Consider the following 14204-nt stretch of genomic DNA (forward strand, 5'->3'; position numbering starts at 1 on the left):
TCGATACACTAGTGAACCTCTAAACAGTTATAAGGTATCTTGTGAATGTTTAAATAGCCGCTATACACACAGTCTCAATGGTAGTATAATAGGCTGCTTAGCGGTAAACATGTTCAGCGCTAAGCCGTATTATGCGCCACATGTGTTCGATTATACGTCTATTGGTTTCATAACAGTTCACTCGTTCTCCCTTATAATAAGTCAGCAAAATAAAAGCTGCTTTAGCGGCAAACATCTTCAGTGATAAGCAGTATTATGCGCCACATGTGTTTCATTTATAGGTCTATTGGCTTCATATTAGTTCACTCGTGCTCCCTTAAAAGTCAGCGTAATAAAAGCTGCTTAGCGGTAAACATGTTCAGCGATAAGCTGTATTATGCGCCACGTATGTTCCATTATACGTCTATTGGCTTCATAATAGTTCATTCGTGCTTCCTTACAAAGTCAGCGTAATAAAAGCTGCTTAGCGGTAAACACGTTCAGCGATAAGCTGTATTATGCGCCACAGGTGTTCCATTATGCGTCTATTGGCTTCATATTAGTTCACTCGTGGTCCCTTAAAAGTCGGCGTAATAAAAGCTGCTTAGCGGTAAACATGTTAAGCGAAAAGCTGTATAATGTGCCACATGTTTTCCATTATACGTCTATTAGCTTCATAATAGTTCACTTGTGCTCCCTTAATAAGTCAACGTAATAAAAGTCCACAATTACCTCCTTATACAGCACATGGCGTAATTTTATCCACTAAACAGACCTTATAACGGTTAAAGCATTTGATAACCCTTAAAGCTGTATAGGTTCGTAGCAAATATACCTTTATATCACTCTTTGCGTATTAATGGTAGTTTTCAGAGCCGTAATGCAGCTTTTAATCAGCCCTAAGCTATATAAATATCACTGAAATCTATTATACAGCTGTAGGACCACGAGTGTGCTGTTATAAGTGTCTTAATACGCACAGAGCGTTAGATAGAACTAAAAGTGAGTAGTTATAGAGCTATCTGTGCTACTTGGGTGTCTTTCCATGTTATGTTTAGTATACCATACCTACCTACTCCGAAGGCAGCGCACGTGGAAGGTGTTAATTAAGTCTTCGTTCCTGATTAGCTTACGACGTCCAGGTTTCGGCCCCCTACAAGAGTATTCTCTAAAGACACAAGTTTGGTAGACAGTTATTATGGTCTTTGTCGTAAGGTGTTTGTTATTCCATACGAGTACTCTTGCATATAGCCCTTCGGTTTGCATTATAAGAATTCAGCTGTGACCCAGTTACACCTATACAAACTCTTTAGATAGAAATAGGTTTTTTTACCTTTTATTTTAGCATAGGTTTTTTTTAACGTAGTAGTTCCCTACGGTAAGTACCCTAAAAAGGGCAGCAAAATTAAGCCTACCAAAAATAAACGCAGTATTAAACACATTGGCTGCCCACCATCCTTCACCTAAAGTGTATCTCCCACGCCCCTTACAAATTTAGTGATCCCAGCATCTGACTATACATTTATTACTGAGGTCAATAAAGAGGTAACGAGCTTTCGATTCTACTGGTGATGCTCATGGGCACACAGAGAAGATTACGTGATCCCAACGGTGATGTTCAATGTTCATGGCAGCCAACGTGTTAAAAGATTAGCCTGCCAGGCTTTCCAGTTATATTAGGCTATATTGGTGTGCATATAAGTGAAACAACGACATATGTGCAACGTCTTGTAATATATTGATAATGATAGTAAATATATTTATGGAAGCATAGATTAAGTACATTTAATGTAGGCAATGACTAATGACATTCATTTATACAAATTAATAATAAAAATATCATTTAAAGTATATAATTATGGTCCTATTTTCCCGCACTAGTGCGTAAAATAGCACTTTTCGTGCGTATGTCAAAAGCTTAAAGGGCCATGTACTGTAAAACGTTGTACGATACACGTGCGAATAGGTAATTTGCAAATCGTGTGGATTTAAAACACTCCCTTCGGTCGTGTTTTAATTTATCGCCACTCGTTCGAATTTCCTCTTTTCCGCACTTGTATCGTAAATAACTATTCGCCGCCCTAGGCCCCAGGCCCTGTATAGCCGCCTCTTTCAATAGCACTTGAAAGAGGGTTCTATGAGGTTCATGTTGTTCTAACTAAACAGTGATAGTGATACGTTTCAGCATTAGAACATTATATTTTTCACCACACCTACTCGGAAAGGCTTTCTTAGCACTTCAAAAACTGATAGCAAAGTTGCATTTTATTCACATTTGCGCGGGGGGCGGGGGCCCGACGACAGGGCTGTTGACATGAATCGCGAATATATAACATGTTATATGTTTACCATACCATAATATTAGAATGCTGCAAGTGTATATTTGCAAGTGTAAATATGCTTAACAAATTATTTAAAAATATTAATCAATAATTATCATGATAGTATTAAGGTTCAAATCTATGTAACGGCTCATACGAGTTAACATGTTTTGGTAATGTATTTAGGACGATCGACCACCTCGATGTAGACGAGTTGAATCTTAATACTATCACGATACGGGATACGGATTTAAAGGACATTGTTGCTTTAGCACGTGGCTAGGTATAATAGAGGTAGGTACGGGAGCTAAACCGCCCGTAGGTATAAAAGAAATAATGGTTTTTGTTAAAAGCTTAGGGTCTTAGGCGTAAAAATAAGGCATAGGTATATACTATAATAGTAGATGCAAATAATCCAATTAGCTCCAGGATGGTAGTGTAATATGTGGTTCGTATACTTCGTATGCGTGCATGTGCCTCCATCAATTGGTTGAACAAGACAGATTCGAACTGTCGACCTCCGTCTGTGGTGATGTGAAGAGCATCAAGCATGCCAAACCGAGAAATCTACCAAAACCAAACCAATCTACTAAAAGTTTGCAAAGCTCACCGTTTCTACTACTGTTTTAACATTGTTCTATTGATAAATTACTTGGCTATCGGCTACCATAGTATTTGCGGATTCCTGAATTCGACGCCACTTTTATTCTACACGTCGTGAAAAATATTGCGGCGTCGATTTTGGCGTCCTTTGTGTGACGTAACACAAAAAAAAACACATACATTTTCTTCATTTTGTGTTACATTCTTTCATATTTTTGTGAATATTCCATTGTGTTACCTACACTTTTTTGCAATTCACTCGTTTACGGGTTTTACTAGTGCTGCACTCTGGCAACAGAACATTGTATTCTCTATCGCCATAATTTGTGACGTTTTCAACCAAAAGGTTAACATTGTCGGTTGTCGACGAGGCTGATTTCAAATTGAAGCTTTATGGAAATAGCGCCTCATTGACAACAGATAATAAGAACCCATTTGGTTGAAAATGATACATTTGTCCCTATTAACATAATTTAGCCATAATTTCATGAAAGCATTTTTCAGCTTTAGATGTGCATATGCAGTCATGCACATCTAAAGCTGTAAAATACAGACTTATAATTCGAAATGTAATAAGTGACTTAGGAACATATTCCGATTGATCAAACTTTAATTATTCTATGTGCGGCAATTAGCACTGTACGTAAATACATACCTATTTCGAAAATTTAACCGGCCATATGTATGTAAGTACTTACTGCAACTACAAAACGTTGTGCGAATAGTTAAGGTGGTTCGCTTTCCATACAAAAAACAATTGCGTTATATTAAGTAATTACACACTATTAGGTACTTATGTAATTGTTTTTTTTTTGTATGGAAAGCGAACCACCTTAATTGCCAACGAGAGGCGATAAATTGAAACACGATCTATAGGTCAGGAAATGAATGCTCAAAAAACGTTGTAGAGGGAAATGCTAGGAACACAGTTTTTGACTCCGTAACTTTGTTTGGACTATAACTAGTCTACCCCCCAGCACCGGGGCTACAGCCGGGGACTTTTGATATGTTCACCTCCTAACTAGTCCAAACAAAGTTACGTAGTCAAAAATTGTGTTCCTAGCATTTCCCTCTATAACTTCTTATTGCTTGGCCTACTAAGGGAGTTCTACTTTTCGAACATGTATGTTTGGGACTGCTTCTAACTCGACCTAGCAGAGATACTATTTTCTTGCGCATGATTGCCAGAAAACTTCTAGCTTCGCAAAACATGCCAGATGCACTACATCTACGAGGTAAGCCCAACAGCATTCTGAATGCATTGTTATACTGCACTTTTAATGCATCGTAGGCTCGCTTCGTATAGTTAACCCACAGGCCACTCGAGTAAAAGGAATGGCAATATGCTCTAAAGAGCGTTGTACCTTGACATTACTGATATTATTAACATAAAAGGTTTACATTTGCTCCATGTGAAGCTGTTGGAGGAAAGAAAATAATAAAACTCATGAACTTTCCTTTTCAATATTTTACTGACAGGTGAATAGGTTCTAAAAATGTAGTGCAATTTCCTTTACCTTCGTATTTTCACGGATACGTCCGAACGTCTCATATATGCTACTTGTATTTCAGTCAATACAAACAGTACTGAGGCGAGGTTGACTAAAGTAGCTTTTATACCTAACTATTCGTATCTTCCCCTGCAATTGGCGACTCACACGAAGACGTCAGTCGCCCGAGGCGCGCGACGCACGTCCGGCGCCGGCGACTCAGCAGAGACTCATTCTGGCTGCTTGTATCAGCTCCTGAAATTTGAGAATAATTATATTTAGAATATTTGTTTAAAATGATTTTATCAGTGCAACATGAACTTTAATTCACTTTCATAACTTTCCTGGCTTATTTTATATAGGCCCTACATACATAGATATCGCTAGAAATAGGTACGTAACTTTTCTGAAAACCTAAATGTTAAATGTTTTAAAATTATGCCTGCTTATATGACCTTGTATTATCGTAGTTTATATAAACTGATATGTCGTTTTTACAAACACTCCCTCAGTGGACTTGTTGTACAAAGTAGCAACAAAGGTCTTTCAAATTCTGAAAGTGTCATTACGGGATTGTCCATATGAGTATGACACCAACGAAACGGCCAAGCCGTACTGTTTGACCAAGATGTTGGCTTTATACTGTTAGAGCTTATAAAGTTAGGAATGACAGAGTAAAAGTCTTGGTACCTACTACGGGATCTCATAACTTTTTTAGTGTAAAAGCTTTATGCAACTAGTCTTGGCAACACTTTACATTAAATGTTTTCGTGGGTTGTTCTAACCTCAAAAGTAGTAAGGTTGTCTGGAAGAGATCGCTTTTTAGCGATAAGACCGCCTGTTGTTTAATCTCTTCTTCCTGTATTATTTGTATTGTTTTCTGTAATGAGGTGTGCAATAAAGAGTATTTGAATTGTATTGTAGTATACTGTAATTGAGGTAATCTGAAAAAAAAACCGGCCAAGTGCGAGTCGGGCTCGCGTTCCAAGGGTTCCGTATATTACACAATTTTTAACAATCAGTGCCGGATTAAGATATTTTGATGCTTTAAGCATTTCTAGACCATGGTGCCCCCTCTCCCTAGGGTCATCAAGATTACATTGATTTTTTTTGGTAAATTGAGAGAAGTTCAATGCCGCATTACAGCTGAGAATGGAAATCAGTCACATCATTTTATCACGAAAATTGACAGTGCCGTTGCAGTAATGTTGCAACAGATTACCTAATACTGCTGCAGTCGCCACCCGAATGTCACCTTTATCATATCTAAGAAAGTGATTGAAACGCGAGCGAAGCGAGCGCGAAAATTTTTCGATATAAAAACGCAATATGATAGACAGTTGTACATTTTTACTTTTAGTATGGAAATCAGTCACATCATTTTATCACGGAAGTTTTAATCATTTTTTATCATTTTATTTGCGATAAAAAAGGTTATATACAAGTTGTTTCTGTAAAATTATACATTTTTAAGTCCCATCTTTCTTAACTGACTATGCAGCATGCAAATTTTAGTGTAATATATACCTAACTTAACCAACTTAAACTAGTTTAATACAAATTAATTATCAACAACAATAGAAATAAAAATACACTGTCAATTATGAAATAATAATATATCATGTATCTATCTCAAACAAAACCACTTCAATTAACATAATTTAAAAACTAGATTGTTGATTTACAAGGTATTCATTAATAGAATAAAATGTCGAAGACAGCAGCCATTGAAAAAGTGCTCTTTTAAATTTACTATTGGGCAATTCTCTTATGTTGTTGGGTAACTTATTAAATATATTGACACACATAGCATAACAATTTTTCTTAAAAGTGGCAGTTCTTTGCATTTTATTTATGACCAGCCTGTTAGTGTTCCTAGTATTTCTTAGGAATACTTCGTTGGCTGTTTTAAACAGGTCTATATTTAACTTAACTAAGTTGACAGTACTTTGCAACAGAGTAATGTTGCTGCAGTCGTCACCCGAATGTCACCTTTGTCATACCTTAGAAAGTTATTGAAAAGGCGAGCGAAGCGAGCGCGAAAATGTTTCGATATAAAAAACGCAATTTTACTTTTAGGCCGAACCAGGCCCGAATCCTGGCATTTTGGTGCTCCCCCCTGAACGTGGTGCCCTAAGCACGTGCTTGTTTTGCTTATTGGTTAATCCGGCACTGTTAACAATGTATTTTTTATGTGAAACGTGAGTGAAATCTAACACTTTAAACTCTCGCGTTTTGTACATATATTTAATTACACAAACGGGTCTACCGCGTTTGGACGCGCGTTTGGTTGGCGTTTGTGGGTTTGTTGGGACGTCAGTCTTTCCGTGACCACAGCTAGTGCAACTCAGCTGAAACGTCGGAATTAAAGGTAAAAACAATGAAATTATATCGCGGTAGACCCGTTTGTGTAATTAAATATGTGATTGAAATCTCTTTAAAAAATCCGTAGGGGTCGGATCTAAAACTGTAATTAAGTCCGACTCACGCTTGACTGTACATTTATAATAGGTTTTCCTGTCATCTATAGCTATAGACCTATTTTATGTATTTTTTTCAAAATTTTAGACTTAGTAGTTTCGGAGATAAAGGGGGGGGGGAATGGTCATTTTTTGCCTATTTTCTTGAATAACTTCTAAACTGTTTATTCGAAAATTATAAAAAAAATATATTTGAGATCCTTACAATAAGCTCTTTAATTTGATATGTAACATGATATAATTTGAAAATTTTTTTTTTAATTTTTTCATTTACCCCCCAAAAGTGGCCCCCATGTTTAAAATTAATTTGTTTACGTTACATGTCCATATTTGGGTCACAAACTTACATATGTGTACCAAATTTCAACTTGATTGGTCCAGTAGTTCCGGAGAAAATCGGCTGTGACAGACGGACAGACAGACAGACAGACAGACAGACTGACAGACAGACGCACGAGTGATCCTATAAGGGTTCCGTTTTTTCCTTTTGAGGTACGGAACCCTAAAAAGGACTATAATTATTAAAATCATTTAAATTAATTAAGGTAAATGTGTGGAAGACTGTCAGGTAAGACGACAAGCTCTTTCAATCCTTCAACTCTTGCACTTGTGCATTCTCTACTTACAGAAGTTTTGTAGAGCAGAATAAGCGAATCCATGTAGATGTAGTGTAGGGACGCTCGGCAGGAAGCAGGTGGGCTGTCGATCACGTGTTGCGTTCATTCAGCCCAATTCCCTAGAGTTGGAGCTGCAGCTAGGTTACTGTCCCGGCGGCATTAAGTGCCACACCATTCTCCTCGAATCTTCTTGTTTTCCTGCAGAACAGAAGAACATCTTTAAGTTCGTTTTCTTTCAGTGTGTCTTTACCGAATGTATTATATCGCGGTGCCGCATACATGAATTACATGATAAGTTCGCCTTTGTACTAATGATGTGTGTTCTTTCATGTTTTATGTTTCTTTTTGTACAAGGACTATACCAAACAAATTTAAGAATATCCACAGATGGCTCAAAAACAAATGAAGGGACCGGATGTGGTGTCTTCTCGGAGGACCTGAACATATACATCTCAAAACCCCTGGGTTACACTGGGAACACAATACGGGATTCCAAGCTGAATGTGTAGGAATAATGGAAGCTTGCAAAGCGATAAAAAGACGAGAAGTAAAACAAGAAAATATACTAATACTGTCAGACAGTAAATCAGTACTGCAAGCACTAGGTAGCTACAAACTTACATCGGAACTCATACTTGAATGACATCGAGGCCTCACTGAAGTGAGCAAAGAAGGCAACAAAGTAACAGTATAATGGATAAAGGGGCATAGTGGATCAAGAGGAAACGATGCAGCGGATGAACTGGCCAGGAAAGGTTCAGAAACCAGCTTCACAATAAGTTGTTGTTGTCCTAAGGCACCCCAGAGGTGCAAAGGGCCTTCACAAGCTCGCGCCACGCCTTCCTATCTTCAGCGACCACTCTGGCCTCGCTCCAGCTCAACCCGACCGCTCGTAGTTCATTTGTGACGGACTGCTGCCAAGAGTGTCACAATAAGTACTGGACTAAAATGAACACCTGTAGGCAGACCAAAGAACAAAACTACAAGCTTACACCAAAATATTACTAAAAACACCCAGACACGTTTTACGATTACAGTGAGTTTTTTAATATTCCACTAGTAATTTAATAATTAATACAGGCGTGACATTTGTATAGTACCGATATAAATTACATTCTCATTGTTAATAATAATTTCGATATATTGCAAATTTTAACGATTAATTTTATTTATATAATTTGGATTATGTTTACAGGCATATGCACATAGAATACTAGACCAATACTAGTACTTATATGGAAAAAAAGACATGTAACAAATTGTTATCAATAAATTTTTCATTTCATTTCATTTCATTCATTTCATTTCATTTCACACCAACTACGCAAAATAGTAGGATTAATCACAGGTCATAACAGACTAATCCAGCGGTCGGCAACCTTTTAGCAGCCAAGGACCAAATAGTAGTTACCGAAGTTGATGCGGGCCGCACTTTGTTAATATTTATGACTTTATCAGACATTGTTGTTTGTCAATATTACATACAAAATAGCCTAGGAGGCACGCGGGGTGCAAGTGAGAGGTTCGCGGGCTGCTTGTTGCCGACCGCTGCACTAATCAAACACCTACATAATATGGGTAAAACAGACAGCCCCATGTGCAGAGTGTGCATGGAAGAAGAAGAAACAGTAAAGCATATTCTCCTACACTGTAGGTAGAAGGTAGAAGTATACAGGAACCAATACCTAGGGACTCCGTGCACATTGAAGGAGGCAGTTAGCGACCTGAAGACACTGCTAGGTGTCATGGAGGAGCTGGGGCCACCCCATAAACACAATATTTTTGCTCTTAAGTAGTAGTTTTTGATGGTGTTTGACCCATTGATCAGTGACCCAGTCTCAGTTTTTCTGATAAACAGCTGTCTTAATGGACTCACCAATATGTTTTGCAGAAACCTCCACCTTGTAGCATACACCTTGTTTTCTCAGTCAATCTCAATATAAATAAATATATTGGGACATTTTTACACAAATTGACCAAGTCCCACGGTAAGCTCAAGAAGGCTTGTGTTTATTACGCGGATACGAGGTTCCGCAGCAGCAGGGCGGTGGAGAAAGAATACTCACTGTTCGCACAATGCACATGAACTTTATTATCTAGTAAATAATATATGTTAATACAATTATGGGAGCTAAAGCTTACGCGTCCGACCATCAACGCAGCCGAAACCAAAGAGAGAGGGAGCAAATAGAGTAGCAACATAGACTAAAGAACATAAGGTGTCATTCACACATGCGTACATTCATTGGTTGGTATTATAAGGGTGTACATACAAGATTCAATTTTCTAACACTTCCCCTCACACTTATAAGACCAAATGTCTCATGCTTAAACACAACATAAGTACACAGAACACTATACAAAACTAACATATGTTGTCAATGTGTATTGGCACATCCCTGATAAAAGGCTTGAACTTAATATAATATCAATTATATTAGTTAACATTTACAATAATGCTTGCCCTAAGTAGAGACTAACTCTATCCATATACACATTCGTATAATAACATGCTTTCACGAGACACAAACATGGACTGAGTGAAGAAAGAATGCATGCTATTTTTACGATTGCACATGTACATTTGTAAACAATATAAACGATTATATAATGATTTTACACGCACATAATGCAAACATGCCTACTCATTTAACTCTATATTCATGCTTTGAATAAATTTGGAATGTTTATAAAGACTCAGCGGTTTGGTAAGTACATCGGCTATCATTACTTCTGTTGGTAAGTATTTTACAGTTAACACATTATTATGTACTAAATCTTTTATATGATGATACCGTACATCTATGTGTTTGGTACGCTTATGTGAATATTCTTTACAAAGTAAAAGCTTGTGCGCACTCTGATTGTCATTGAACACAGTGATGTTAGGTTTCACATGTAAAATTTCAAACAAAATATTTTTGATGAAACATAGGTCTTTACATACATCATTAATTGAAATAAATTCACTTTCAGTAGAACTGAGTGCTACACAACGCTGTTTGCGTGATTCCCAATGTATACAATTCGAGCCTAACTTTATTACAAAACCAGTATAAGAGCGTCTATTTACATCATTAGTCCAGTCGGCATCAGCATATGCAATTAAATTCAATTCTCTACTCTTTATGAAATATAAGGAATAGTTAATTGTCCCCGCTAAATACCTTAAAATCCGTTTTGCTGCAAGCCAATGACTTTTATTAAACTTTGAATTATACTGACTTAAATGGCTACAAGCATATGCTATGTCTGGCCTGGTACAAACAGCTAAGTACATCAAGGAACCAATAAGTTCTCTGTAATTATAAGTTTCATCACATAAATTTTCTCCTTCAGATTCAAATTTACAACCTACAGACATAGGTGTAGAGACAGGTTTACAATTTTCCATATTAAACCGCTTGAGTACTTTCATAATATAGTCGCTTTGATCTAACTTTAATACATTTCCCTCCCTTACAACATTGATGCCCAGACAACTTTTTAAATTTCCTAAATTCTTACAATGAAATTCACTCTGTAGTAAATTAAAAAGATTATTTTTACAGGATTCGTTATTCGAGAAAATGTAAAAGTCGTCTACATAAAGCGCTACTACTACTAAACTATTTTTATCTTTACTTATATAGATACAAGGTTCATGTTTACTTTGAACAAACCCATTTTCACACAGTAATTTATTTACTTTGTTATTCCAAATTCTACTAGCTTGTTTAAGACCATAGATCCCTTTTTGTAACAAACAAACTTTATTTTTATGGTTATTATTAAAACCTGGTGGAAGCTCCATATAAATGGTTTCCTCAAGGTCTCCATTGAGAAAAGCTGTGGTCACATCAATGTGATCTATGCTTAAATCATACTCACAAGCTAAAGCAAACAATATTCTCATTGTACTATGTCTTACAACTGGTGAAAATGTGTCTTTATAGTCCACACCAGGGACTTGTGTATAACCCATGGCAACAAGACGCGCTTTAAATTTATCAAAGTTACCTGATGCATCTGTTTTGATTTTATATACCCATTTAGACTTTATTACGTTCGTATTATGTGGCCTATCAACTAATCTCCAAACTTTATTAGCTATAAGAGAGTCAAACTCACATTTCATTGCGGCAGACCATTCTGCACTAAGGGGACCAGTGACAGCATCCTTATACGATAAGGGTATGTCTAGGCTGTGGACAGACGCAGCATCGTGCGCTACCATGGAGTAGTCTGACGTGTAATCAGCATACCTTTTGGGTTTTTGTGACCTTGTAGTACGTACGGGACGCGAGGAATGTACAGCCGGCGCATCAGCTGGGGGCAGGGCTTCCCCTGAATGTGACGGTCGCGGCGACAGCACTACAGACTCGCTCGACGAGTCACCTGAGCCCGAAGTAGAGCAGCCTGGCTCCTCATTCTCGCTTCCGGTACAGAATTCCTCCGAATCTGAAAACACCATGGAAGAATCATTAGGTTTTTGAGTACACATTTGTTTTTCACTTCCCGGGTTGCAGATTGGAATTTGCTCACTTTGAATAGACATTGAATCCACATCAGTTTCACTAGAGACTAGATTTTCATTACATTGACTAGGGATTTCAATTACATTATTCTTATTTAGATTCTCATTATTTTTATTAGGAATTCCAATATTATTATGACTAGATTTATCATTATCATTAGAAATAAATTCAAATTCATAAAATATATTCTCATTGTCAGATTGGTTAAAACTTAATTTATCTAAATTGTTGTAAAATTTATCTTCTAAAAACACAACATTTCGAGACAAGATCACTTTCTTAGGGTTCAACGGATCCAAAAGCCTATAGCCTTTTGTCGTTTCACTGTAACCAACAAAAATATAAGGTTTGCTTCTAGGATCAAGTTTGCGACGATTTTCTTTAGGTATTAAGGAATGGGCAATGCAGCCAAAGACGTGAAGATGCCTGAGGTCTGGTGTAGAACCTGTCCAGAGCTCTTCAGGGGTACGTCCCGACAATGCACTTGTTGGACTCCTATTCTTTAAGTATGCAGCAGTCATAACTGCTTCACCCCAAAAACACTTGCTGAGACCAGCTTCATATAGCATACATCTAGCCTTGTCAAGAAGAGTCCTATTCAGTCTCTCAGCAACACCACACTGCTGATGGCAGTAAGGAACACTCTTCTGATGAACAATACCTTCTCTTCTAAGAAAATCAGCAAAACTTTTGTTACAATATTCAGACCCAAAATCTGTCCGAAGAGTTTTAATTGGCAATCCTAATTGTTTTTCTACTAAATTCTTGTAAGTAATAAAATGTTTAATTACCTCGGATTTATGACGCATGAGGAAGATGTGTGACTTCCTGGTGTAGTCATCAGTCATGGTAACCATGAACCTCGCACCTCCAATGCTGTCTTCTTGAAACGGACCTGCTACATCGCTATGCACTAGTTGCAAAGGTACGTGTGCACGTGTAGCCTCGCCCACGGGATACGGCAAGGCAACTTGCTTCCCAAGCAGACAGGTCTCACACTTCGCACCAGAAGTTTCCTGAAATTGTATACCAGTTGCAGGATCATCCCTTAGAGTACACATGCTTTTAAAGCTGAGGTGACCTAAACGGGAATGCAGAAGTTGAACTGGCAGAGAAGAAACAGCTACATTAGCACTCTGTGTATCTTGCCTATTATGCAAAAACATGGAAGAGTGCACTTCTTGCGAAGTTCCTTTTCCTTGACTACACCCATCCCATTCATATAAACCATTCCTATTAAATGCTGAGGTAATAGGGTTGCCATGAATTTTACAACTATTGTATATATTACATTTCTCTTTGGTAAAAACTACAGTATAGCCTACATCACACAATTTACTAACAGATAATAAATTAGCAGTCAAGTTTGGAACATATAATACCTTATTAAGTTTATCGATGACGCCTCCCACTGGCAGTTCCCCGACGCCTTCAGCCGATATAGAGTCATCGTTGGCCAAAGTCACTTTACTTCCTTCGCCCGGCAGCTCCTTGTAGTCCTTCAGGATTGTCTTGTCGTTGCAAAGATGATTGGAGCATCCAGAGTCCAGGTAAAAGGATGACTTCTTCACAAAGAACGCTTTCGATGACTCGGTAGCCAGAAGCGACCGATTCTTCACCTTGTCCTTCCTATATTTGAAGCACTTGCTTTTTATATGGCCTGATTTTCCGCAGTAGTGACAAGTAACCTGTTTTTGTTGTCTGGGTACTGTGTTTCTTGCCTTGGAGAACAGGGCGGCTTCATCTACACAGGAAGATCCTTCCATTTTCCTCGATTCTTCTTGAAGAAGGCGAGATCTCACCATATCAGCGGTGAGGTTGGTGTCGGCGATATTTGCAGTCTCGAGGTTGCTTACCAGCGCGTCGTATTCGTCTGGCAGTCCGCTAAGGAGAAGTTCCACCACTTCTTTATCTTCTATGTTCTTGTCAATATCCGCCAATTGATGAACGAGCGACATCACCGCTTCCAGGTAACGGGACATGCAGTTATATTGCTTGTACTCTATACGATGCAGCTGCCGCAATAGCAGCACGCGCCTGTACAAACCTTTGTTTTCAAAAACAGTTTTTAGGTTATCCCACGCTTCTTTAGCGGTCGTCGCCTTTCTGATGTGTTGTAGGCACGCGGTCGAAACGCTGAGGCCGATGCGAGCCAATGCCCGTTTGACGTGCGAACGGTCAACGTCCGTCCCTTCCA

The 14204-nt window shown here is 38.1% G+C and overlaps 1 protein-coding gene and 1 long non-coding RNA gene across 2 annotated transcripts in view; both read right to left on the reverse strand.

The window, feature by feature from the left end:
- LOC134676248 (DNA-dependent protein kinase catalytic subunit-like) overlaps nucleotides 1-14204 on the reverse strand; it is a 92619-nt gene that overhangs the window by 29487 nt on the left and 48928 nt on the right. The window lies entirely within an intron of this gene.
- LOC134676486 (uncharacterized) lies at nucleotides 10597-13530 on the reverse strand. Its single transcript, XR_010099944.1, has 3 exons — nucleotides 13390-13530; nucleotides 12799-13023; nucleotides 10597-11930 (listed from the first exon to the last, which is right to left on the reverse strand). It is a non-coding gene; the product is annotated as an uncharacterized LOC134676486 (long non-coding RNA).

Source organism: Cydia fagiglandana, chromosome 24, assembly GCF_963556715.1.
Source record: "Cydia fagiglandana chromosome 24, ilCydFagi1.1, whole genome shotgun sequence".
NCBI classification, from domain to species: Eukaryota; Metazoa; Arthropoda; class Insecta; order Lepidoptera; family Tortricidae; genus Cydia; species Cydia fagiglandana.